The 6,000-nt window shown below is 33.5% G+C and overlaps 1 protein-coding gene across 1 annotated transcript in view; it reads right to left on the minus strand.

Moving 5' to 3' along the window:
* LOC115216670 (uncharacterized protein YMR196W) overlaps window positions 1–6,000 on the minus strand; it is a 75,046-nt gene that overhangs the window by 60,666 nt on the left and 8,380 nt on the right. The window lies entirely within an intron of this gene.

A 6,000-nucleotide genomic window follows, 5' to 3' on the forward strand; every position in this document is an offset into this window, starting at 1 on the left:
AGTACCAGTTGCATACTGGGGTCAATCTAATCGACTGGCCCCCTCCCAAAAAACTTTGGGCCTTATGCCGAAAGTAGAAAAGAATATTGTATATGTGGGAAAATTCTTTGAAACAAAACAAAAATCTGGTTGATGTTGTTTAGTCCTTCGTCAGTTCAGTCTGAACAGACTTATGAGTCAAAAGCATTCCAGTGGTGACTATTCAATCTATTTATGAATATATCTAGGACTACGTTACTCATGTGTTATAGTTTTTTGAGGGAGACTTGTTATGCCAAGTAAATTGAGCAGAATATACTTAATAATATGTGTATTTCAAGAAAAAAGGAAATAGAGCTAATTTTTTGAAAGAATCTTTGACGAAGGGACTTCAATTGTTCTCTTACAGACCCTCATCGTAATAACAAGCTGCTTCAAAATGATATTTCTCTTTAAAGTGCACTGACACCTCTAGCTCTAAATAAGACTAACATCTGTCAAATAATAGAAGCATGAGAAATACAACCTTAATTCTAATATGAAATAATTCATGATATGACCCAACTTGAATATGAAGAATATGTTATTCTTGTTAGAGATGGAAGAACAGTGGTATTATCGTCAAAAAATTTTTTATAGAAGTTGTGCATGTCTAGCATGGTGAGTATAGATGTCTGTTATTTGAAAAACTGTTATCAAGAAATGAAATATGCTTTCATCTGCATAGAACCACGTGCATGGTTAAATGTAACAAGTAGGTCATAATGTAAAGAAGGAAGAGTGCAATGGTGAGGGGATACACTATACATATATAAGCTAGCAGAGGGAATATATTATATTTAGACAGAGACATGAATCAATGCATAGATACACCCTATGTATGTGTGTGTATATGTGTGTACATGCCAAAATGATGCAAAACAATCAAACTGGAAAGGTATTTAGTTACATTTAGGAGGAGATATTCTGTACCAACTTTAGCTTTACAGTAGCAAAAAATTCTCAATGTACTTGTATTAAAAAGCCTTAACCATCTTTACTGTAAAAGCTGTACATGTATGTGTGTATATGTATATATCAAGCATTGTGTGTATGAATATTTTTTGTGCATTTATGTGTGTTCTGCATAGATGATGAGTGTGTGATGTGTATATATGACCACGTGTTGTATCTCCTAGTCGTTGTCATTTAATTGGACATCTTACTTTCAAAAGTTTGATCTACCTCTATCTTCACTAGTCTTTCTCAGCTTATGTACACCCAGGAGTTGTCCTTTTTCCATGGTCTCATTGCTATCCAACATGTACTACTTGCTGACATATATTCAACTCATATATATCAAATATTTTTCCAGATAATCAGTTATCTCTTCAATTCATTTATTTCCAACAAACTTACATTGAACATCTAATAAATTAAATACAGCTTATTCCTTCCTATTGCTACAGATAATCTACTTCTATTCCTGTTTTTTCATTTTCATATAGAATAATATTGTCCATCTTTTTTCTGAAAACTACAGCTGGATATACAATGAGGTAAAAATATAGTTGAATATTAATTTTTTGAAAATTAATCTCATTTATAGTTTGTAGTGATACAAGATATAAGTATAAAGTCCCCAAATTTTTAGTGGAAAGAAAACAAGTTCTTAAACCAAGCTATTTACAGGTTATAGACTGCACAATATTTCAAAAGGTTTAAATATCGTAGAGTAGAAATACAAAATATATAGTATATTTAACACTTAAAAATATATGTTAAATAGTTTGTTTACTATGACTTTTACAGAAGACCAATACTAATTTTAAAGTTGCCAATCATCATCTTTAACAACTGTTGTCCATGCTGGCATGAGTGTGTAGCAATTTGATAATTGCATAACTATATGCCTTATGCTGCCACAGATATATGTTATGAAAAGACACAGCTATTATACAAAGTAGGTCAAAGTTTCATTTAAGGTAGAATAGATGTGAAAGACATTGACTTTCTTTTGTAGTGACCTTAAATCCCTAAGCTTTAATAAATTGCTTTTCTCGTACAACTATTTCTTTCAGGGGAACCAATTAAGAAATGACTTGACCTGTTAGAACTAGCAAGCAAATCTCCATTAAATTATTCCCTATTGTCATGAAAAGAGTCAAGAAAATTCATACTAGAAAGTCAAGCCAAGTACTTTTGTTAATTGGCAGAAATATATATAGAGCAACTCATAATTAGCCTTATATCTCTTTGTAAGTTTGCCAGCATTGAAAATAATGCTCTTCATGAAGATATATTGGTTAACTCTTGGTAATTCAAGTGATGGTTTTCTAGGTAGAGATTATTGATGTGTGTGCAGGTGAGTAAGTACTATCCTGATGGCATGGATCGTCTGACAGCTGGTTGAATGGGTTTTGGTAGTGAGTTTTGATTTTACTTGTCTTCCTCCTGCTATGAGATCATACATAGCAATCTACTCCTTGATGAATGAAGAAACTTTAGGCTGTTTGATCATGAGCCAGAACTTTTCAGTTGTTCATGCTCATGCTACACCTTTTGAATGTTGCATTCAGGATGTTGTTCAGCTGTTTTCGTCTTGTTCATTTATATTCCCTCAGCTAGCTACAGATTTTCTAGAGGAAGCAGTTGCTCTCCCTTTGAAAGCAGTTCTTAGTGCTAGCTGCTTCAGTATTTCCTCTTTGAAAGATGTTAATATTGGTTCTAAATCTTTCTTAGCTGATCATGAGAATGCTATGATGACAGCGCTTGTGAAAGTCCCTCAATAAGGTCAGATGCCAATGGTAGATGGGATAACAACTATTTTACACAGGAACACTGAGAATACAAGGACTTTATAGCAATCTGAATGTCTTGGTTGTGAAAAGTCCACATCCAAAGGTGCCTAAAAGCAGTTCTTGCATATTTCAAATGATGTTGGGATTTGCAATCATTGTTAACAGTGACCAAGAGATGACTCTCCATGTCATCAAAGTTGCTGAAGTTCTGAAGATGGCTGTGATAAATATAGTAAAACAAAAGCACTGGAATAATGCAACAACTCTGTTTAACTCTATGACAGACCAGAACAGCAGCAACCATGTTGCTATGAAGAAATCTTAGGATCGTGATGAACTTAGCAGAATATCAAAAAATATCAAGGATCTTCTGAAGAAAATCACAGGAGACACTGCAGAAAGTCATGAAGAGGTTTTTAAGGATTATGTAGAGGATTTGATTCTGTTCTTAACACTTCACTTAGATCTCACAGGTTTGAAAGATCATATCCATATCTTCTCTTGATAGGTAAAAGCCAATTGAGTCTTATTAGAAACTTCTCTGTTAGTAGTTTAAGCCAATGATTAGGGATGCTGCCTACAATATTTCCAGTGACTAATAGTACAGAGATTTCTCTGTAGTCGCCACTATCTGCCCTATGTGCTTTCCTTTTGTAGAAAATGAAAATACAAGCATCTCTCAGGTTAAAAAAAAAAGACCATGCATAAGAAAAAAAAAAAAACTAGATTCAAAGAGTTTATAGAGAGATTCGAATTATTAACATGTAATGTAGCTTTATATCAGATTGAAAAATTTTGTGCAGTATATGTTTGATGTAATAAAATACTATATATATAGATATATATAAATATACAGGGTAGGCCAAAAGTCACCCAACAGTAAATCAAAACTCCATAAATACTTAATATTCAATTTTATTTATTCATTCCAATTATGAATGTTTAATAATTGAACACTATGAGTTAAAATCATGTTTTTTTTCAACATTTGTCTGTTTATTAGCAAAATTTCATTCAGTTGTTAAACATAAATAGATGTTGGAATTACATGGTTTTGATTTACTGTCAGGTGACTTTTGGCCAACCCTGTATATGTCTGATGAATCACAACAGAAAACATAAGTGATTATACTTTCTTTTATTGATCCAGGACAGCAGGTACCTATAAATTTCAATTGAAAATTACAAAGTCAATGAAAATCGATATTAAATGAAAAACTTACAAGTGAGTTGAACTGGAAGAGTAAAGGATTGTTTCAAACTAAGCTGATGAAACTTCTTTACAATAATCAGTTTATATTAAAATCATTATATTTATTATTACAAATATATTGTCATTGGATTTACTTGTGTCAGATTCATAATAATGATTGTTATATTAGTGTTAACATATTTAATGCAGGGAGCATTAAAAAGCTAACTAGAAATAATTAATCAGTAAAGAAAAAAAAATTAATCAATGACAAGTATTGTTTTCATTATTTTGGTAAATATGGAGAAGTGTAGACATAACCAAATTTACTAAAGAAATGACTTGTACTATCCTTTTTATAGTATGTTGTACATCACTTTTAGTAGTTGAGCAGTGTTTAACAAAAACAGTGAATAGGTCTTAAGTGCATGTAAGCCCTTTAACAACTAATCATAAAGTGGTAAAACCTTTGCCATAATAAGAAACCTTTTAGTTTGGTAACCAGGAATGGGTTACTAAAATTGTATGTGGGAAAATTTAGGTACATAAATAGATATGTACATGCGCTTATGTATTACTGCTTCATGGTCTTCACATCACAAGACTGTTGTAAATGAGTCTCTCTGTAATGCAGGCAGTGTTGTTTGTTTCCACTATTGTGAAAACATGTCTGGTCACAGGGAAATATTACTTCACTTGAAAAACATGAGGGATAGTAATGACAGGAAGGGCATCTGGCTACAGGAAATCTACCACAACAAATTCCATCTGACCCATGCGAGCATGGAAAAGTAGATGTTATGATGATGATGATGATGATGATGATGATATACAGAAAGGATCAGAGGCATGAAGTATTCAGTATTGCCCTGAACATACTGAGTGCCTTTTTCATAGCACCAACACCAGGGAGGTCACCATGCAGCTTGCAAAACTAAGAATCCCTTCAACTGAGTAAATTACAGAGGGAGGTGGCTTTACCCAAGGAGATGAGGTGGTTAAAGTGAGAGAGAAGGGAACCAGAACAGAAAGACCTCTTGCTGTAGAGGAGCTACATAGTCACTTACTGTAATCACAGGGTGCATTAGGTATTTGAGGACATACCTTTCTTGGGTCATTGCTGCATTTTTTGCTAACTCTGTATAATCTTTGTTTCAGAAAATAATAATGGCAGACCCTCAGCTTACTCAAGAAATGAAGAGGTATGCTGTTATTGTGGTTATAAAGGCTGAGCATAGTGATTTAGAAATATCTTGAGTTTTAAAAGTTGCCAGACCTTTTATCTACAAAGTTTGTAAGGAGCTAGAGACCGAAGATGGAAATGTATAACTAGTATCAAAGCATAAAAAACATTCTAAATGCCCTGAAATCATCAGAACACTTGAATTTATCCAGGAAGTTCAACAGACCATTGATTACAATCCGAAAAAATCCATGAGGTCAACTGCAAAAGATGTGTCAGAAAGGAACAGTCAGATAAGTTGTCCATGAAGACTTCAAAGATAAGTCTTGTATGATGAGGAAAGGTCAATTTGTCGGAAAAAGCAAAAGAAAATCACTATATCAGATCTAAAAGGCTCTTACACAAACTGAAAAATCCAGCAGAAGATCTGATTTGGTTTTTCGCAAACAAGAAAAACTTTGACCAAGATCAAAAAGTTAACAGAAGAAATGACAGATTGTTATGTACAAACCCTTTGGAAGTTCCAAGTGTTATGCATACAAAACTTCCTGCAACTGTCATGATTTTAGGGATTGTCAGCAATAAAGGACATGTGATGCCTCCTTACTTCTTTTCACAAGGCCTTAGAGTTAACTCTGCCACCAACATTGAGGTCCTGGAAATAATTAAGCTCTGGATAGACAGTGTATGCAATGGAAGGCCATATGTACTTCAGTAAGACTCTGCACTATCACACATGGCTCTAGTAATACAAGAATGGATGGCTGAAAATTTTCATGATCATGTAACCCCTAACATTTAGTCTCCTAATTCTCCGTATCTCAATACAATGGACTATTACATGTGGAGTGTTGTTGAGAGAGAGG

This window comes from Octopus sinensis, linkage group LG1, assembly GCF_006345805.1.
Source record: "Octopus sinensis linkage group LG1, ASM634580v1, whole genome shotgun sequence".
Lineage (NCBI taxonomy): Eukaryota > Metazoa > Mollusca > Cephalopoda > Octopoda > Octopodidae > Octopus > Octopus sinensis.